Source organism: Carcharhinus amblyrhynchos, chromosome 10 (genome assembly GCF_965287045.1).
Source record: "Carcharhinus amblyrhynchos chromosome 10, sCarAmb.v2.hapA, whole genome shotgun sequence".
Classification (NCBI taxonomy): domain Eukaryota; kingdom Metazoa; phylum Chordata; class Chondrichthyes; order Carcharhiniformes; family Carcharhinidae; genus Carcharhinus; species Carcharhinus amblyrhynchos.
In genome coordinates this window covers 16,262,234-16,285,060 of record NC_137333.1, presented here as the reverse complement: position 1 = coordinate 16,285,060, position 22,827 = coordinate 16,262,234, and positions in this window count along the sequence as shown.

The window sequence follows — 22,827 nt, the reverse complement described above, 5'->3', positions numbered from 1 at the left end:
AAGGCTCTGATTTGGTCATCTAGTGGGGATCTACTGGATTTGTGGCTGATCCATGCATGCTTATCTTGAGCTCACCCCAGTAGATCTTTTGTGATTGGGCCAACTGATGGCCTCCCTGTGTTGTTTCTACAGTTAGCTAATATTTCTCGCACTAGCAATGCTGGTTGAACATTAAATTTGGATTACATTTGACAAATCTCTCACATTGTTCAGTATAATCAATAATTTAAGGTAACAGAAGCCTTTAACTTGATAAATCTCTTTTTGCTGTCTTGGCAATGCTGGAGTCGAGGAACGAAACACTACTCCTGAACTCTACTGTCGTTAAGTTATAAGAGAGAGGAAGTATGTTGAATGATTTGGGTTTTTTTATCACTGTCCTATATTTTGAGTATTCTAAATATGGGTGGGCGTAATCCACATTACTTTGGCCGACTCTTCTGGTAGACTGGCCGAGAAGTGGCAGCTGGTGCCTGAGGACTGGCTAAATGGATCGCTGGCACATTTTGTATTCGTGCCCACTCTATTCTAACCCAGTATCAGGTGGCGGCACCCAAGAAAATCCAGTCTGTATTTTAAAGATAGTATTCATAATGGGTAAAATAAAGTCACATGTTTATCCAGGATTTTAACATAGTTCTAGTACGCATGGTAAGAATGGCATTTGTCTTGCACTTGTGTCTACAGTTGGTACTTTATAATGTAATACTGCTGATGATCAATATACACAACATTAATCTTTAATTAAGATATTGTCATGCACAATTGCATTGAAACTGCATCTCGGGCAAGAGGATTTTACATCTGATGTTTATCAAAATGTTTATGCTCATAAAATTAATTTATTTTAGAGGAGACAAAGAGTTGATCAGAAGTGCTGCAAAGCAAATTTAACTTATGAAACAAAATTTTTCTGAAAAGCAAAAAGATGTGAGGTTTCTCAAATCCGACTAATTAATGCTTCAGTGGTTTGCCCTTGATAAAAAGACCATTTCATTTTGTTTATTTCATTCTCTTGCCATATCAAGCTAACTTTTTCCCATTTGTTATGATGGCCATGGATGGTCAATAGATTTGCCCCTGGGTCTCGTAGAGTACGAGCTCCCCTATTAGGCGAGTGGAGGTTCGTCCAACAGGGAAGGAAAAGTGGGGTGTTTAAAAACAGTTGGCTCCACTAAGGCGCCAGCAGTCAATGGACACCAAGACTTGAACAGTACATTGTAGCCACAGAATCAGTACTTTCTGCATGTTGTAAATAACAGGCTTTGGTTACAGAAGACTCGACTTTGAGAGATTATTATATTGGTGATGAGGAGTAAAATGAGTTTTTTCTTCCCTTTGGACAACCTTTAGTGTCAAGAAAGTCATCCTCTGGTAAGAAAATGCCTCTTTTTGGTACACTTGAGGCCTACAATGAATGCATAGAAGACTAGGCCCAGTTCACAGATCATATGCATTACTTTTTTCAGGCTAACAATATTGAGGGGGACGAGAGACAGAAAGCGATCCTGTTGACAGCATGCAGGGTGCTAACCTTCAGTGCAATAAAAAAACCTGACCTACCCAGATGCCCCCAACTCTAAAACCTTTACTTAATTTGTGGACGTGGTTAAAAGCTATTATGACCTGAAACCTTCAGTAATACTCCATTGATACCATTTTAACACGGCAGGGTAAACCTCTGGGGAATCTGTCACTGTATTTCTGACCAGGCTACGAAAATTAGCAGAGCACTATGATTTCAGGCCACCCCTGATCGACATGTTGTGAGGTAGACTGGTCTGTGGGATTAACAACATGACAATCCAAAAACAAAATTGGCAGAACCCAATTTGAATCTAAAGATGGCCATTGAGATTGCTCTATCTCTGGAGAAAAAGGAGCTCCGGAAGTACAGGTGACATCAGACTGAAGTGTCCTCCCATTGTGTAGAGGGGATCTTGTGTTCATGTCACACTATCTGTAACCCCCATGACTTGCCTGGGCTTGTAAAATCTCACTAACTGTCCTGCCTAGAGGCAGTACACATCTCTTTAACCTGCTTAACCCTCTCTCCACTCACATTGTCTCTACCTTTAAGACATGATTACTTGTAAATACTCGCATTCCAACCATTATCTTGTAAATTGAGTTTGTGTCTTTACATGCCCCGTTTGTGAACAAAACTCCTACTCACCTGATGAAGGACAGCATTCCGAAAGCTAGTGGCTTTTGCTACCAAATAAACCTGTTGGACTTTAACCTGGTGTTGTGAGACTTCTTACTGTGCTTACCCCAGTGCAATACCGGCATCTCCACATAACAGAGAGCAAACAGAGGGTAAGAATAAATGAGTCATTTTCAGGTTGGCAGACTGTGACTAGTGACTAAGTTGTTATTGAATGGAAATATGTTGAAGGATCTGTTGTTGCCATTGCCCTATAATTTGAGAGTTGCTGCCCAAATACGGGTGAGTGTAATCCATATGGCGAGGCTGACTCTTCAGGTAGCCTACCCTAAAAGATTAGTTCCAAAGATCAGTGCTTGGGCCCCAGCTCTTCACAACAGACAACAGTATTTTGAATATGCTGACTAAGTGTAAATTAAGTCTAAGTTTACAGATGACTCAGAACTAGATGGAAGTGTGAATTGTGAGCAAGACGCAAAAGACACTTCAAGGGGATAGGAGGTGCTAACCGAGTAGTAAAAATTGATAGATGGGATACAATATGGAGAAATGTGAAGTTATCTATTCTGGGTAGGGAACACAGAAATACAGAGTATTTCTTAAATGGTGCAAAGCTGGGAAACATTGAACTTCAAAAGACTTGGTCATGAATCACTGACAGTTAATGTACAGGTAGAGAAAGCAATTAAGGTGGGAAATGCTATGTTGACCTTTATTACATAATTATTTGGGTATAGGAATAATATTGTCTTGCTGCTGCTACATAGATCCTTGGTGAGATCACGCCTGGAGTATTGTGCACAGTTTTGATCTCCTCACCTGAGGCAAAATATACTTGCCATCGAGGGAGTGCAATGAATGCACGCTCAATTATTTCCTGGAATAGAGGAGATATTACCCTTTGCCGAAAGATTAAATAGACTGGATAGACTGGGACTTTGTTGTCTGGAATTTAGAAGACTGAGAATTGATCTCATTCAAACATATACATTTCTTACAGGGCTCGACAGGGTAAATGCAGGAAGGATGTTTCACCTGCCTGGGGCAGTGGAGGGGAGGAAGTGGGTGGGGGGGTGTGATGGGGGTGAGGGGGTTGGGGGGATTGTCTAGAACCAGGAGAACAGTCTCATTTTTAAAGAGGAGGCCATCTAGAGCTGAGGTGAGGCAGAATTTCTTCACTCAGACGTTGATCGTTCTTTACAATACTCTGCTCCATAAATCTATGAAGATGAGGTGTGGAGGTTGAAATTGTTCAGGACTGGAATTGATAAATTTTAACACATCATATTAAAGATATCGAGGGATAGAGGGACAGTTCAGGAAAATGGTGTTGAAGTAAAAGATCAGCCATGATCTTATTGAACGGTGGACATGGCTCCAAAATGTGAATGGCTTACTTTTGCTCCTATTTATTATGTTCTATTTCAATAGCATTAACATCACTTAATATTCCGGGATTACCATTGATCAGAAACTGAACTGGACCAGTCATATAAATACTGTGGCTACAAGAGCAGGTCAGAGGCTGGGAATTCTGTGGCAATTAATTTACCTCCTGATGCTCCAAAGGCTGTACACTGTTTAAAATGTGCAAGTCAGAAGTGTGATAGTGTACTCTCCACTTGCCTGGATGAGCACAGCTCCAACAATACCCAAAAAGCTCAACATTATCCAGTGATGTTAACACTTTCCAGGACAAAGCAGCCCACTGATTGGCACCCCTTCCACAAAGGTTCACTCTCTCCATGACCAATGCAGTGGCAGCAGTGTGTACCATTGACAAGATGCACTGCACAACTCTTGAAAAGACAAAGACAGAGATGCATGGGAACCCCACCTCCTGCAGGTTCCCCTCCAAGCCATACGCCATCCAGATTTGGAATTAGATATCTCGATTTCATAACCGTCGCTAGTTCAAAATTCTAGTACTCCCTTTGTAACAGCACTTGGAGTGTATCTACCCCATATGGGCTACAGATGAAGAAGGTAGCTTAGTACCACTTTTCAAGGCAATTAGTGATGGGTAATAAGTGTTGGCTTAGCCATTGATGTCCACATGCCGTGCAAGAACAAATACAACAAAAAATCTTATCTCTGCCCTTCCCACAACATTGATATTTGTGCATGTAACTTTCCAGGTTAGCGTTTTCCTTACGAATTGTATTTACCGCTATTGGAACCTGGTACGCACCAATGGTCATTTGAAAGTAATAAGGAAATGCAGGGCATACAGGAACCTTTGATATGATATCTTTAACTAATTTCATTTTCTCTAAATACCTGAAGTGGTTAAAAAAATTGTAGAGTGTTGTGAAGTAAGTTTTTATATTTAACATGGAGGTTAGTCACTTTTTTGCCATGCTGACACCAATTGCAACCAATGCAAAAATTGGGGCCTAGATGCTAAACTCCTTGCTGCATCCACAGCACCTCATTCATCATGGTTCAACAGTAGCCAAAAAATAAATTGAATCTTCTACTACATCTTACTGAAAAAAGTAAGATGGTTCCTAACAAGGAAAGGACAAGAAGTTTTTGAAGAAGTAATGAGCTCTTGGTTCACAGACTCACAGAATTGTTATGGCACTGAAAGAGGCCATTTGGCCCATCATATCTGGACCAGCTCCCAAAATAAACATTGTGAATCAGTGCCACTCCTCTGCCTTTTCCATGTACCCTGCACTTTGTTTATATTCAAATAATCATCCAACGCCCTCTTGAATGCCTTGATCGAACATATTTACATAACCATAGCTAAGAACATAAAAGCAATTCAAATCATTGTAGCTAATCTTAGGATGATATAATCACTACAGTACAGAAGGAGGCCATTTGGCTACTTTGTCTGCACTGACCACAATCCACCCAGGCCTTATTTCCACGTTTTTACCCTACAAGTCCCCCTGACACTATGGGGCAATTTGCCATGGCTAATTAACCTAATCTGCAGGTTTTTGGACTGTGGGAGGAAACTGGAGCACCTTAAGGAAACCATGCAGACACAGAGAGAATAGGCAAACTCCACACAGACAGTCACCTGAGGTCGGTATTGAACCCAGGTCCCTAGCAGTCTGAGGCAGCAGTGCTAGCCACTGTGCCTCCATGGATTATTGGCGGAAGGTTTGGAGTATTAATGAATGTGAACTATGAAATGCTTAATTTTCAAAAGTTAAGTGCAAACTAAGATTTTCACAGAATCAGAGAATCAGTACAGTGCACTGAGGATGTATTTCAGCCCATCGAGCCTGCAGTAACAACCATTGTTGATTGTTGGAAAAACCCATCTGGTTCACTAACGTTCTTTTGGGAAACAAATCTGCCATCCTTACCTGGTCTGGCTTACATATAACTCTAGAGCCATATCAATGTGGTTGACGCTCAACTGCCCTTCAAGGACACCTAGGGTTGGGCAATAAATGCTGGCCAGCCAGCGATGTCCCATGCCCCACAAATGAATAAACAAAATCCCACTGAAGGCCTATCCCCATAGCTCCACAAATTTACCCTGCAAATTGTTAACACGAGGGGACATAGCTTTAAATTGAGGGGTGATAAATATAGGACAGATGTCAGAGGTATGTTCTTTACTCAGAGGGTAGGAAGGGCATGGAATGCCCTGCCTGCAGCAGTTGTGGACTCGCCAACTTTAAGGGCATTCAAATGGTCATTGGATAGGCATATGGATAACATTGGAATAGCTTAGGTTAGAGTGTCAGTAGATTGGTTCCACTGGTCGGCGCAACATTGAGGGCTGAAGGGCCTGTACTGCGCTGTAATGCTCTATGTTCTATATGTGTTTTAACAAGGGATTATGTAGTTGCAGAAATATAAATGTAGTTTTTTTTTAATAAGTTGAATTTTTTTCAAAATAATGCTTTCATTAGACAATGGGAATTGTATTTTATTTTATCTTGGCATGGGGCCTATTGGTGGATACTGGATGAGTTGACATGGAGGGTATAAGGGAAAATGATAGTGTTTGGAGGCAAAAATTGACATACATTGGCACTTAATTGACATGGGCCTATGAAGGTCAATGGAGGTGGTTTGATAGGCAAGGTTTGGCAGAGATGGTATTAAGGGGGTCATAGGTGTTGGATAGGGAGGATAAAATGGCCTTATATGCCATGGATGGAGATGGGGTCTGTGAGTTGATGAGAGGTGTGAGTGATGTGGGATGGAGGATTGTTTTATGTCTTTTTTATTTAAGTGAACCTTGACACAGCACCAGCGCACCGATCCAGGCCTTCCGCCTAACCCGCCTGAGTAACTGGCAGCCTCTGCACTCATTATGAGGTGACTGGTCTGATCCCCATAAATCATAGCCATCCCAGAATGTAAATTTGACAGTTCTGAGTCGCTTTATTCTGGCTGGGTTAACAGGGCCTTAATTGTCCTGAACCTGCATTCCCTGACTAGGGAGTGAAAGTTTGTGTCTGAATATCGGCTAAGTCTCCAGTGCATTACTGATGGAAGTTGCATTAGAAAAGATGGCATCTTTCTGACAATACGGTCCCATCTGCCCTTTCCGATGGGTGTAGATATCGCACAATGCTATTCTGAAGAAAACTCCAGGTGCCCCAGCCAATTTTTATGCCTCCACTAACATCACCAAAACAAATTATTTAGTCACAGTCACCTTAACCCCCTGTGGGCCTTTTCTGTCCTTTAATGTGACAACATTTTAGAAGAACTTTGTTGGCTGTAAAGTGCTTTGAGCTCTCTTTAGGTCATAAAAGCTGCTCTTCCTGCCACTTCTTTCTTATACTGTGCACCTCCCAATCAACCTGCCCTTGAGACTTCAATGGTCCCCTGTTAGACCAGCTCCCTAGATAGGCTCATGTGTTTCGTGTGCTCCACCATCAGTGCCTTAATCCACAAGCTACTTAGGAATGGAGGCAGATTATCAAGTTCTATTCTAATGAGGCCTGACTTGAAAAGATTTCATGTCTTTAGTAAGCTCCATTGAGCAAACAGCAAGTTGTGACCCACCTGACAAATGAGTGACATGGACAATACCTCCCACATCTGCAATAGGTGAATGTAAATGTGCTATAGTCATAAAAATTCAAGAAAGATAGGTAGGTGGTCTTTTCTTTCCCAAATAAGGAAAGGAGAAATACTTTTATTCCCTCCATAACTTTACCCTTGTTGATACAGCGGTATGCCACTTTAAATGTTGGGGGTAGGTTAGCTCAGTTGGCTGGACGGTTGGTTCGTGATGCAGCTTGGTGCCAACAGTATGGGTTCCTGTACTGGCTGAGGTTTTTCATGAAGGTTCCTCCTTCTCAACTTTGCCTGACCTGTGGCAATCTTCAGGTTAAATCACCACCAGTCAGCTCTCCTACTCAAAGGGAGAGAGCAGCCTCGTGTCCACAGGGATTTTAGTAACTTTCGCTTTAAATGTCACACGTGTACAAAATATCCAAAAATTCATATTTAGTGCTTCCCTGACCCTACACAGTTCACAGGCTAATTACACCACATCATGTATTTCATCAACATTCAATAGAGATCATGCAAAAAGGAAATTCCACATTTAGTTCAGAAACAATCTGAAATATTAAGGAAATGCATTCCAAAAAGATCACCTAAAGTTTAAGTTTATTTATTAGTCACAAGTAGGCTTACATTCACATTGCAATGAAGTTATTGTGAAAATCCCCTCATTATGTTATCCTAATGTCACCTTTTAGTAGCTGGTGGAGACCTATAAATTATTGTTTAAAAATAAAATGACTTGCCAAAAAAACACAACCGCCAATAAATCATCAGCAATTCATTTTTAACCTGAGAGAACACAATTCAATTAACCTCGGGATGTCAATTTGATTTGTCCTGAACTCTTGCTCGGTGCCTCTCTCTCTATGAAATAACACAGCAAAGTGCTGTCAGCCCGACTGAAAATGTGTCAATAATAATTCAATCTGTATCGAACAAATAAGGATACTTGGAAAGCATGAAATGAGAAATTGCCATAGGGGCATCCAGGCTACATGTTCATAGACTCAATGATGTTTACTTTATTTTAGGCAATGTTCAGGAATCTCCAATGCTGTGACAGAAACTTTGTTAAGTATAAGAACTCTGGGCACATAACACATTTATTTATACTTTTGATGAGTTTTTATTTATTGTTTTATTTCTACTTTTCGAGAGTTTAACTTGATGCGCAAAGTTACCTGAATGAAACTCAAAATCATTAATCTACATTGCAGCTACATTGCTATACTTTCTGCAACCCTTAGCCCACCCGTCCCAATGTCAAATAGTACGAGAACCATCACAATGTACCTTGGGGACAAGTGGGCAGTGGGCATCAGTTCATTTATCATGGAAATCTGGGGCTGGATTTAATGTGCCCAGCCTGGTGTGTTTTTGGTGATGGTGTGGGAGGGGCACGTAAAAGCCACCCCAACACCTTAACACCCACCTCCCTGGCCTCACGCTCATAAACACAGTCAGTGGGCTAGTGCGAAAATCAGCAACCTGACCGCCATATTTAAATAAATAATAAAGGGTCAATTGAGCTGAATTACAGGCCCATTGGATCCTGATAATAGACTTCTCACATCATAACACTGTGAATGTGGGCATCAGATGGGAGTAGGTAGATTGTTTCTGCCACGAGGCTATTTAAGTAGTGAGAAGGAAGTGGAGGAATTATCTTCAGAGGGGTGCTCTTTGCACATTGAGGGGCAAACCCCACACCTAAGATTGTATTCTCCCTTTCTTCCTACTAGCTGTTCTACAAAACCCACCATGCTGCCCCCTCTCTCTCCTGGTTGAACCTTCCCTGCCCAGAGCCTCAGACGTACTTTAGTCTGGGATCCATTGTGGCTGGAGTTTTATTGGCACGCCCGACCCGATTCCAGGGGCAGGTGAGGGTTGTTAAACGGCCGTTGGCCTCATGTGGGATCATATGAATCTTAGGCGGGCGTGTTGGTAAAATTTTGTTATGTGTTTTCTTCTATGGGCTGGTTTAAGTCTCAGCAGTGCCCACTCATGAAACCTTGGCACCTCCAGGGCAGTTACAGCTGCTGGCCATTTGGATTGACTGGCAGATCCCAAGAGGGGTCTTCCTCCCAGTGAGTGCTGAAAATCCCACTGTCAGGCAATTTAACTTGCCTTACAGTGTGGCAGACATGGAGCTTCTTGCTTCTTTGCCTCCTGGAGGGCAAATTTCCCCCCGCATGATATACAGCCTCGAGTGTGATCTGTCTGGCATGCAGTCAACGACAACCACAACAGAAAAGCTCGAAAACCATCTGAAATTGGCCCGTGACCGAATGATTAGAGTGCCCACCATTTGTATTCACAAAGAGAACACTGACAGCTTACCAGTCAGAAAGTGAGCAAGTCTAGCAGGCTCAGACCACCCACCACATCTGCAGACATGTGGGAGCAGGGATGCAGCAGGGAGAGGTTATAGATCATAGAACACAGAATCATACAGTGCAGAAAGAGGCCCTTCGGCCCATCGAGTCTGCATTGAACACAATCCCACTCAGGCCCTACCCATATCCCTACACATTATACCCACTAATCCCTAGACACTAAGGGGCAATTTCTTAGCTTGGCCAATCAACCTAATCCGCACATCTTTGGACTGTGGGAGGAAATTGGAGTACCCAGAGGAAACCCATGCAGACACGAGGAGAATGTGCAAAATCCACACAGACAGTGACCTGAGCCGGGAATCAAACCCAGGACCCTGGAGCTGTGAAGTAGCAGTGCTAACCACAGTGCTACCGTGCCGCCCAAATAAGGGGATAATGCAGGTCAACAGTGCCCATGCTCTACATGTGGAGAGGTGGAGACAGAAGGAGCACTCCTGATCCTGCTGGGTTTATAAGAAAGTCAGTAAAAGTAAACTGAGGGCCCATTCTTACTGGCCATTTACGCTTGTTGCCACTACAGTGAGGACGGAGCATTGGGTGTCCAGCCAAATTCCCTTTCACCGCAGTGGAACCAGAGAATTCCCACCAGCATGAACGGCTGTAAGATTTTGCCCAAAGACCCTCAGGCTTTTGCCACAGCCTCCAATGGTACAAAAAACATCAATGGTTGGGCCATTGCAGATCCTAACTAAGAATGCGAGCTCTCACTAATTTTGAGAAATTAGGTGAACAGGGCCAGAGATGAGCATGGCAGCTTTATTTCAATTCTGAAATGAAAGATGTGCTTATTTCAAGGAGTCGCTTGTAGAGCTTAATAGCATTTACCATTTATTGCTGCATAGTTAAATTGCAAAGTGTATGGCTGAAAGAAAAAAAAATCTAAACAGCGTGAAAGGCGTTGTATTCTGGCCTTGGATACATGTCAGCACAGGTAAGCGAAAGGGAAAGGAGGAACTGTCAAAGATGTGGAGAAGAATGACTTGCAGAAAAACAAGGGGGAGATTCTCCTGTCTGCCCACCATGGAGACCGTAGCAGGCAGGGTGGCGAACCACACAAAGTCCATTGACCCAAGGTGGGATTCTCCAGTTTTGGGGTGAGCGCAACCGGACAATCCCACCCAAGGTCTTTTCCCTGTAGGCAAATTTCAAACCTTTCCCAGTTCCAATGAAAGGCCACTGACCTGAAACATTGGGTGGAAGTTAATGGCACCCCCTGCCCCTACACGCCTCCTCTGAAAAAGCAAGCTTTGAGTTTGATCAGGCAAGAGAGTATGGGGTGAGGACACCACTCAGCACCCCACTGCCACTCCCTTCCCGCCTTCCTGCCTTTCCCCGATTGAGTCCACAATGGGAAGGCTTGCAGGCGCCAATTAATGCCCCTAAGTGACCTGTAAATTGCTGCTTAAGGGTTCCATCCCACTGTCAATATACAACAAGCAACAGACAGGTGACTCACCATGCAAGAGACCAACAAGCAAACTCCCTTTTGGGTTTAGTAGCAGCCTTGTGGGAGGTTGCAGGCAGTAATAGTGGCTTAATCCCTTCTTCAAAGGCACTCAGCAACTGAACACAGGTTCCCACATCAGGATGGGAGGGGGGGGGTATCTGCTGAGAGCCCTTTTCTCGAACATTGCACCCCCCCCCACACACTTTCCCCTCATTGGCAGCAAACCCCTCCATGCAACCCCTTACTTTTCTCACTTATTCTTCCACAGGATTCTGAAACTGAAGCGTGGTGAACGCCAAAGTATGTTGACAAGTTCCCAGTAGTGCTGGTGGTAATGAACAACAACCAATTTCTGATTGGTGGTAAGTTCCCAGAGGTGGGATTTCTCCCTTCTGGGCAAGATTAAATACCCTCTGTGGAATCGGGATCACCAGTGCCAGGTTTGCTATTGCTAATTAGGGACCAATTTCCTTTGTGGTTACTGGAGATCGGATTTGAAGGGCTACCATGGTGGACCATGAGGAACATGCCCACCAGCAGCCTCATTAAGTTCCTCTCCTTCCCTCTTTTTCCCTCAGCACAGCTGCTTCCTAACCTTCTGAACATTTCCAACAATTTCCAACAATGTAGATTGGGGGCGCAGAGTGGGCGATAGGACTGCTGAGGAACAGTGGAGGATCTTTAAGGAGATCTTTCTTGGTGCTCAGCAGAAATTTATTCCGATGGTAAAGAAGGATCGTAGGAGAAGAGATAATCAGCCATGGATAACAAAGGACATAAAGGAGAGTATTAAATTAAAAGCTGATGCGTTTAGAGTGGCTAAAAGTAGTGGGTGAGAAGAGGATTGGGAGAGGTTTCAAAAACAACAAAGAATGACAAAGAAGTTGATAAAGAAAGGAAGGCTAGACTATGAATCCACGCTAGCGCTAAATATAAAAAAGGATAGTAAGAGTTTTTATAAGTATATAAAGAGGAGGAGGCTGGCTAGGATGAATGTTGGACTCTTAGAGAATGAAGGGGGATTTAGTGGTGGGGGATGAGGAAATGGCTGAGGCCTTGAATAAGTTTTTTGCTTCGGTCTTCACGGAGGAGGACGCGAATAGTTTGCCGGGTATTAAAGATAAAAGGATGGTAGGAGTTGAGGGCCTGAATGAGATCATTGTCACTAGAGAGGTAGTGCTCGATAGACTAGCGGGACTGATGGTGGACTAGTCCCCAGGACTGGATGGAATGCATCCCAGGATTCTGAAGGAAATGGCGGAGGTGATAGTGGATGCCTTAGTGATTATTTTCCAAACTTTGCTGGATTCCGGGGAAGTGCCGGAAGATTGGAAAACGGCTAATGTTACGCTTCTGTTTAAAAAGGGTAGCAGGCAAAAGGCAGGGAATTATAGGCTGGTTAGTTTAACGTCTGTTGTAGGAAAAATGCTGGAATCAGTCACCAAAGAAGAAATAGCGAGGCATCTTGAGAAGAATTGTTTGATAGAGCAGACGCAGCACGGATTCGTTAAGGGGAAGTCGTGTCTGACGAATTTATTGGAATGCTATGAGGATGTGTCTAGTGCGGTGGATGGATGGGAACCGGTGGATGTGATGTTTCTCGATTTTCGGAAGGCGTTTGATAAGGTGCCGCACAAAAGATTGCTTCAGAAGGTTAGGGGGCATGGAGTTGGGGATAAGGTGATAGCGTGGATAGAGGATTGGCTGTCAAATAGGAGGCAGAGAGTAGGTGCCAGTGGGTACTATTCGGATTGGAGGTTGGTGACTAGTGGAGTGCCCCAGGGATCGGTGCTGGGGCCTCAGCTATTTACCATTTATATAGATGATCTGGAGGAGGGAGCTGAGTGTAAGGTGTCGAAATTTGCTGATGACACAAAGATGAGTGGAAAAGCAAATTGTGCGGAGGGTGTAGAAAGTCTGCAGAGGGATCTAGATAGGCTGAGCGAGTGGGCGAGTACCTAGCAGATGGAATACAATGTTGGCAAGTGTGACGTTATCCACTTTGGCAGGAATAATAGTAGGAAGGACTACTACTTAAAGGGCGAAAAGCTGCAGCATGCTACGGTGCAGACGGACCTGGGGGTCCTTGTGCATGAGTCGCAAAAACCCAGCCTACAGGTGCAGCAGGTGGTCAGGAAGGCAAATGGGATGTTGGCCTTCATAGCGAGGGAGATTGAATATAAAAGTAGGAAAGTCTTGCTGCAACTGTATAGGGCACTGGTGAGGCCGCAGCTGGAGTACTGTGTGCAGTTTTGGTTGCCGCACTTGTGCAAGGATATTTTGGCCTTGGAGGGAGTGCAGAGGAGGTTCACTAGGCTGATACCGGAGTTGAGGGGGTTGAGCTATGAAGAGAGATTGAATAGACTGGGCTTGTACTCGTTGGAGTTTAGAAGGATGAGGGGGGATCTTATTGAGACATGTAAGATGATGAAGGGGATGGATAGGGTAGCGGTGGAGAGGTTCTTCCCGCTCAGAAAGGACAGCAGGACTAGAGGGCACAGCCTTAAGATAAGGGGGGGGGTGCAGTTTAAAACAGAGTTGAGGAGGAACTTCTTCACTCAAAGGGTGGTGAATCTCTGGAATTCTCTGCCCGTTGAAGTGGTGGAGGCTACCTCGCTAAATATATTTAAGAGGCAGGTAGATAGGCTTTTGGTAGGCAAGGGAATTAAGGGTTATGGGGAGAAAGTGGAACTGAGCCACTTCAGATCAGCCATGACCTTATTGAATGGCGGGGTAGGCTCGAGGGGCTAGATGGCCTACTCCTGCTCCTATTTCTTATGTTTTTATATTCTAACAATTTCTATTCTTATTTTGGATTTCCAGCATCTGCAATATTTTAATTCTGGCTTAAATTCAGTTCTGTTTAGATCATAGTGAAGCTATATTTATGTTATGCTGCCATATCAGAACCCCAAGGTGTATTGTGAAGCCAGATAGCCTGCAACAATTTTATTATTTTGATATCAATGTGAGGAAAGGATATTTCACTCCAGGCATGATTCTACTGACAAACTAGGGAGATTTTATCAAAACAAACTTCATTTAATGACACAGTTTAACTATAACAAATTAATTAAACTTAGCCAATACGTCAAGTGAAAAGAAACAATTCCAAGTTCCAAATTATCACTGTATCAGTTCCAATCATGCAATATTTATCTTATAGATTAAAACACATTTTAAGGAGAGTTAGCAAAGTCCAGGCATATTTGCTTTCACCATTGTTCATAGTCTTGGAGCTTTGAGATAGATCTTTTTACAGAGAGAGGGAGAGCCTCCATCCAGACTTGTGCCCTTAATTAGCTCCATTCAATAACTGCCCTTTGTTTAAAATGAGAATGAAACGTTCCGATGAGACGAGGGGGTTTTGGTGGGTCGAGGGAACCGTGGTGCACAAAGGATGTGTTGAACCTAGTCAGGAAGAAAAGGAAGGTGTACAAGAGGTTCAGGGAATTAGGAGATGTTAAAGATCTTGAGGAGTATAAGGACTGTAGGAGGGAACTTAAAAGGGAAATTAGGAGAGCCAGAAGGGGTCATGAGAAGACCTTGGCGGGTAAGATTAAGGAGAATCCCAAGGCCTTCTATAAATATGTGAAAGGTAAAAGGATAAGAAGAGAAGGGATAGGACCTATAAAAGGTGAGGGGGGAAAGGTTTGTGTGGAACCAGAAGAAATGGCGGAGGTGCTTAACGAGTACTTCGCCTCAGTATTCACGGTGGAAGCCGATCTGGGAGATTTTGTTATGGATTTGCAGCAGATGGAAAGGATTGAGTACGTGAATATTAAGGAGGAGGATGTGTTGGAACTTTTGAATTCTATCAAGGTAGATAAGTCGCCGGGACCAGATGGGATGTACCCCAGGATACTGTGGGAGGCGAGGGAAGAGATTGCAGAGCCCCTGGCGATGATCTTTGCGTCGTCAATGGAGACGGGAGAGGTTCCAGAGGATTGGAGGATTGCAGATGTAGTTCCTATTTTTAAGAAAGGGAACAGAGATAGCCCGGGAAATTACCGACCGGTGAGTCTGACCTCAGTGGTTGGTAAGCTGATGGAGAGGCTTCTGAGGGACAAGATTTACGAACATTTGGAGAGGTTTGACATGATCAGGAATAGTCAGCATGGATTTGTCAAGGGCAGGTCGTGCCTTACAAGCCTAGTTGAGTTCTTCGATAATGTGACTGAACACATTGACGAAGGAAGTGCCGTGGACGTAGTGTACATAGACTTCAGCAAGGCGTTTGATAAGGTCCCCCATGCAAGACTTCTTGAGAAGGTGAGAGGGCATGGGATCCAAGGGCCTTTGGCCTTGTGGATCCAGAACTGGCTTGCCTGCAGAAGGCAGAGAGTGGTTGTGGATGGGGCTTTTTCTGAATGGAGGTCAGTCACCAGTGGAGTGCCTCAAGGATCTGTTCTGGGACCCTTGTTGTTTGTCATTTTCATAAATGACCTGGATGAGGAAGTGGAGGGATGGGTAAGTAAGTTCGCTGATGACACGAAGGTCGGTGGTGTTGTGGATGATCTGGAAGGATGGCAAAAGTTGCAGCAGGACATAGATAGGATGCAGGACTGGGCGGAGAAGTGGCAGATGGACTTCAACGCGGATAAATGTGTAGTCGTCCATTTTGGCAGAACCAACGGGATGAACGAGTACACTATCAAGGGCAGAAGTCTGAGTAGTGTTGAGGAGCAGAAGGATCTTGGGGTCCGGGTCCACAGGACTCTTAAATCAGCCTCGCAGGTGGAGGAGGTGGTCAAGAAGGCGTATGGTGTACTGGCCTTCATTAATCGAGGGATTGAGTTTAGGAGTCGGGAGGTAATGCTGGAACTTTATAAGACCCTTGTCAGGCCTCATTTGGAGTATTGTGCGCAGTTCTGGTCGCCTCACTATAGGAAAGATGTAGAAGCTATTGAAAGGGTGCAGAGGAGATTTACAAGGATGTTGCCTGGACTGGGAGGCATGCCTTATGAAGTTAGGTTGAGGGAGCTGGGACTCTTTTCCCTGGAGAGACGAAGGTTGAGAGGCGACCTGATAGAAGTTTACAAAATGTTGAGAGGAATAGATAGGGTGGACTCTCAGAGGCTATTTCCCCGGTTTGAAATGGTCGCTACGAGAGGACACAGATTTAAGGTGCGGGGAGGGAGGTTCAGAAGTGATGTTAGGGGTAAGTTTTTCACTCAGAGGGTGGTGAGTGAATGGAATCGGCTGCCGTCAGTGGTGGTGGAGGCGAACTCGCTGGGGTCTTTTAAAAGACTTCTGGATGAGTATATGGGGTTTAATGAGATTGAGGGTTATAGATAGGTCTGTAGGTTGGTAGGTGATGTGATCGGCGCAACTTGTGGGCCGAAGGGCCTGTTTGTGCTGTAGTGTTCTATGTTCTATGTTCTATGTTCTATGAAACTCTATTTTCCTGCAAGCCGAGTCCTCCCATTTCTAGTATGACATGACTCTGTCTCTGTTAACCTAACTCAGCTTTTTACTTTAACAAAAAAAACCTTAAGCCTTCTGGTAAATAAACACATATAAGACTAAAATGTGTATTATCCTGCTTTCTTAGCACCTGCTGAATTCCTGCCAGACAAACCGACTGCTTGTAACAAAACTCTGCCTCTTAATGCAGTTCCCCCCATAACATAAAATGCATTAATAGCACAATATCATTACACTAAATACAATATGGCAAAAAGAAACCATCTTGTCTAAATGGTGAAACATATGAAGCAAAAAAAGCAGTTGCCTCCAAATTCATCTGGGACATTGTGACCAACTTACACCCCACCACAGAGGCTTGAGAGTGCATGAAAATTCATCTTTGGGCCTCGGCAACAAACTCACCAAGAATTTAGGGTGCTTTTCATCTTTCCATAAGCTCATCTACACTAAACACCACAACAAAGGTTATGAGAAAGACAAATCATCTTTCCTAATGAGTCAGAGGAGCACTTTTCCTATCTCTGTAGGAAGGGTTTATGTCAAAAGAAAAATTGACACTTATCCATTGTTGGCAACTGCAGTGGCACTTGAAGAATGATCATCACCAACAAATTTTGGAAAGGTCTTTTTCAAGGGTTTAGGCTCTTGCACTTTTACATCTAAGGTTAACAGGTATCTGTTTTAAGACCTCATGAGCCCAACAATATAGGTATAACATACATTTGGATTGAGTGCAGAAGATTCAACTGCTAAACCTACACACTTTGGACGGTATTTAGAGCTCCTGATGTGGGCCCCTATCTCATTTCAGACTCTTAAGTGGCCAGCATTGGGCCATTCCTGAGATTTAGGACATTGGCAGTGGAGGTTGCACTCCTTGACAGTTGATGGAAAATCAGAGGCTGGAATTCCTCCATTGTCCATCAGTGCCATTGGGGCAGCAGCTGTGGCTGGTAATGCACTGACCAAAAGCTTACCTATGATGAGGGACGAGGGCTACATGTGGATGAGGAGAGGACGGGGGTAATCAGCGAGGGGGATAAGAGGATTCAGATGGAAGGGCAGGGAATGGCTTTAAATGGGGACCTCCTTTCCTGATGCCAGGTTCATCAATCAGATGCTAAGTGCCTTTGAAAGAGGGATCTCCTGGAAGACCATTAGCATCCTAACATAATTTACCATGTGACCTTCAGGAGTATTGGGAGACCCATACAAGTTGGGGAAAATCCCTGAACCACTATAAACTCCTGGTGGGGTCAGGAATAATGACCTTTAAATGGCTCATTAGTAAGCTTAGTTAACCAGTTGGTTGTGGGAGGGTGGGGTGGGAGGAAGTTGGGGGGGGGGTGGTGGGGGGCGGTAGCTGTAGGTTCCCTGCATCAGCCCCTTTCCACTAGTGACTTAATGCAAGTCAGTTTACCCACTGTGGGAATGGGACATGTAGTCTCCTTCAGGATTATACAGGCCTGTCTGCCACCTAACCCATCCGGAAATTTCCATTCAATCTAGCCCTTTGTGTCTGCTTTAAACCTGAAAAATAAGTGCAACACAAAATAATTTCTACCTCAAAGCATTCAAGTAATTAACCAATTCTGAGGCAATGAAGTTCAATCTAAGTTGAGGAACAGTGGCCCTGATTTTACTGGCATGGCTGCCCAAGGCTCTTAAGATCATACCTGAGGCCAATGGGTAATGCCATCCTGCGAACCTCGTCCACCCCTGTTTCGGGGTGGCTGTGCCAGTAAAATCAGGGCCCGTATGTCATATCCCCTAAAGCTTTCTGGATTCAACCCTGAGTTCAACAATTTCATATTATCTCTCTGCTTACATTTTGCTTCTTTTGCTTTGCAGGATTTGTTTGTCTTTCCTGTTTTCTCTTATATAACTTTTGGAAAACAACTATTCAGCATTCTGCGATTTACACATCCTTTGAACACATCTTCTGCTCTGTTATTTATCCCACTACCGCTCCTTTAGACTTGCACTTTGCAAGCTCAGGCTCGATTTTCATCCGAGAGCTGGGTCAAGGGAATGTGGAAATTTCCTGGAATGGCACACCCACTTCAGGGGAAAATACATGCAGAGGTAGAATTCTCGCTTTGATGAGTGAGAGGTAACTGGAGTCACATTTGCCAACCCAGGAGCAAGTGGGGGGGCTGCCACAGGGGCCATTGATTGCTGATGTGGGCTATTTTAAAAACTCACATCGATGCTTTGGGGTTTGCCCCTATTAAAGTAATATCAATAAAACAAGAAACAACTCTCTTCTCACTCATTTACATTCCCCATACCCTCACCATGCCAACTCATGCCACCTATGTCTCTCCACTCAAGCAAATGACCCCTCATTCTCTCCATGTCAAACCATGGCACCTCCATACCCATTCACGAAGTGTACACTTTGTATATAACCTTTGAACTATTTAGTATAAATAACGTGTGAAAAAGTATTAAAATTAATTTATTCATAACTTGCTATGTTATAAAAATAACTGTTTTTAATATAGCCCTTTCAAAGTATCAATCATCCAGGTCCTTCAAAGTTTCAACCGTAGAAACTACAACCACTTGACACCTCTTTGTCCTCAATAATAAACTTTTGTACAACTGGCAGAATAGATTGCAGAGAAATAGTTGCTCATCAAGCAATATTTGCCTGTAGATTTATCCCAAAGATATATTTCTGACAGAAAGGTGACTCATGCGTTACGGAAGCAGACAGGGAAATGGAGTTGATACCACAATTAGGTAAGTCTCATTATGCACTTTTGGCAGAGAACGCAGACATCCAGTAGTTTGTTGAAATAGCTGTTCCCCCGAGAGTGCATCGCTTGATTGACATCCCTTTCTCTGTTACCCGCTCTATAAATTGCGTCTTTTATTCTTACAAAAGATAACGAGGTGTCAATGGATTGCAGTTTCTAAAATTGAAATTGTAAAGGAATGGGTGATTGGCACTTTATAGGGCTCCCATGAAAATTTTTTTTAGGAAAGTTATGAATGAGTGTCTCTTTTTTAAAATCTTTTCCATATTTTAGCGAGAGGCAACAGGGTTTTGTGAAGTGAAAGTCGTGCCTCACGTGCTTGATCGAGTTTTTCAAGGAAGTGATGAAGATGATTGATGAGCAGTGGAAGTTGTTGACATGGACTTCAGTAAGGTCTTTAACAAGGTGCAGAAGGTGAAGTTGCATGGGATCAGAGGTGAGCTGGCAAGGTGGATACAAAACTGGCTTGGTCAAAGAAGACAGAGGATAGCAGTGGAAGGGTGGGTTTTTGAATGGAGGGCTGTGACAAATGGTGTTCCTCAGGGATCAGTGTTGGGACCTTTGCTGTTTGTAATATATATAAATGATTTTGAGGAAAATGTAACTGGATTGCTTAGTAAGTTTGTGGACGACACAAAGGTTGGTGGGCTTGTGGATAGCGATGAGGACCATCAGAGAATACAGCAGGATATAGATCAGATGGAGACCAGGGTGGTGAGATGGCAGATGGAGTTTAATCTGGACAAATGTAAGGTAATGCATTTTGGAAGGTCTAATACAGATAGGATATATAGGGTAAATGGCAGAACCCTTAAGAATATTGATAGGCAAAGGGATCTGGGTGTACAGGTACACAGGTCACTGAAAGTGGCAATGCAGGTGGAGAAGATAGTCAAGAGGGCGTACAGCATGCCTGCCTTCACTGGCCAGGGTATTGAGTTTAAAAATCGACAAGTCATGTTACAGCTTTATAGAACCTAAGTTTGGCCACACTCGGAATATAGTGCTCAATTCTGGTCACCACACTATCAGAAGGATGTGGAGGCTTTGGAGAGGGTACAGAAAAGGGTACCAGGATGTTGCCTGGTATGGAGGGCATTAACTATGAGGAGAGGTTGGAGAAACTTGGTTGAGGGGAGACCTGATAGAAGTCTACAACATTATGACAGGCATGGACAGAGTGGATAGTCAGAAGCTTTCTCCCAGGGTAGAAGAGTCAATTACTAGTGGGGATAGGTTTAAGGTGCGAGGGGCAACGTTTAAAGGAGATGTACGAGGAAGATTTGTTACACAGAGAGTAGTGGGTGCCTGGAACTCATTGCCAGCGGAGGTAATGGAAGCGGATATGGTAGTGACCTTTAAAGGGCTTCTTGACAAGTACATGAATAGGATGGGAATAGAGGGATGTGGTCCCCAAAAGGAGTAGGGGATTTTAGTTAAGTTGGGAAGCATGGTTGTTGCAGGCTTGGACAGCTAAAGGGCCTGTTCCTGTGTTGTAGTTTTCTTTGTTCATTGTTTTTACATGCCATTATTATGGAGTTGTTTGGTTCTGTTCAGAATGTAAACTGGATCAACAGGTATGAAGGTGCCATAAGTTGATATGAAGATTATGAAGAACTATGTTTTGGGTGGTGGGATGAGTGGAGGTGTTAGCTTGACAGGGGGCAACTTGCTTTGAATATGTCTTTCAAAAGGTTCCTCCATCCACACTTTGATAAACAACACCTCTGAAGGGATGGGAATTATTGCCCCTGAAAAGTGAACAAACCTGACAAAAAAATGGGTTACTAGAAGATACCTACTCCCACAATGGAGCCAGCCACATTGGGAGTCCAGGTGCAAGCTCTCATCCTCCATCCTGCACTGGTGAAAATTGGGGTGGCAGCAACAGGTCTAGGAATTTCATAAATGTGGTCTTGACCTCCATTTTTGTAGGTCTGCCAAGTCTCCCCGATTCTGTGAAAAACCAAGCCTGAAACTCTCTTGCGTTCCACCCTATCACAGACCTTTCCTTTTGTTCTTTTTCCCATTACACCACCCCCACCCCACTTGCTTAAAATTTAATGCATTTCTTTTTTTCAGTTCTGATGATAGGTTATTGACCTGAAACTCTCTCTCTCCATAAGTACTGCCTGACTTGCCGAATATTTCCAGCACTTCCACTTTTTATTTCAGATTTCCAGCATCCACGATTTTGAGCTTTTCCCGTAAAGCAGGCTTTGGCAAAGGGTCATCTGGACTCCATACCTCAGCTCTTTTCTCTCCTTACAGATGGTACCAACCTGCTGAGATTTTCCTTTTGGTTTCAGATTCCAGCATCCGCTGTAATTTGCTTTTATATGGTGTGTGTGTGTGTGTGTGTGTGTGTGTGTGTGTGTGTGTGTGTGTGTGTGTGTGTGTGTGTGTGTGTGTGTGTGTGTGTGTGTGTGTGTGTGTGCCGTGCCATACATGTTCTAACTTGCATTGTCAGAATTCTGACAAATAAACAGAGTGAACATCTCTGCAATGGATCAAATAAATATGTCTCCGTATCACTGACGAGAATAATGAATTCAGTGCCTTGGGCACAATGCGTTGGCAGCAATGCTGACGCAGAGTTTTAAAAAAAAATAGGTAAATCTCCTGTTTTATTCACTGAGATTTAGATTAAGGCAAGTCACTATCTCATGGCAGCTGTTAGGATTGGTGTTCATCAGCTGGCGGTTTGCGACAATAATAAGGATCTAGCCCTGATTAAAAAACAAATAATTCTCAGAAGGAAACTATTGATCGATGCATATTTGCGATCAAAGGAAAAATCTGAAATGGTAATTAAATTGGCCACCTTATGACACGGAGGCATGTAAAGGGCCTGTCAATCATTCGGAGTTGATGATCATGGTACACAAAATGGAGTGTCTTCCCCTGATACCTTGAGCTTTGAGTATGTGAATGTAAGGCACCAATAGTACACCTGTAGAATTAGGAAGCAAATTGGGACAGCAAGGAAATGAACATTAACATTCGCCGAGGGAGATAGTGAAAGCAGATACAATAATGATTTTCAAATGGCATCTTGACAAGTACGTGAATAGGATGAGAATAGAAGAGAGGGTCCCCAGAAGGGTAGAGAGTTTTAGTTCAGTTGGGCAGCATGTTTGGTGCTGGCTTGGAGGACCAAATTGCCCGTTCCTGTGCTGTAATTTTCTTTGTTCTTTGTTAATGCAAATAGAAAGTTACAATTTGGAGCACCATGAATTTGATCTGAATAAGGAAAATATATTTCTGGATATGCCTTGACTTGTTTTGGGTGCTACACTAGATAGATAAGAGTTGTGAAGTCCTTGAGTTTACTTTCTGGAAACCCGTAAGGGATCTTTTTGTTTAAAAAAAAAGGCTAAAGCCACATTCCCGTGATGGGCTTACAGGCAAAGATGGCTGCAGATTTGCATCACTGTTCCTTGTGTATTACAAGATCATTAAAATCCAGTCTGAAAAGCTGCACCAGGAAGAAGTTCCATGAAAGAGGTGACTGGGGGCTGTCTCCTATCCTATTAGGAAAATGTTCAATTAGCTGATAATCACCAAGACAGAAAAACCCATGAGACATAATCACTTGGACAAAGGATGAAGGAGTTC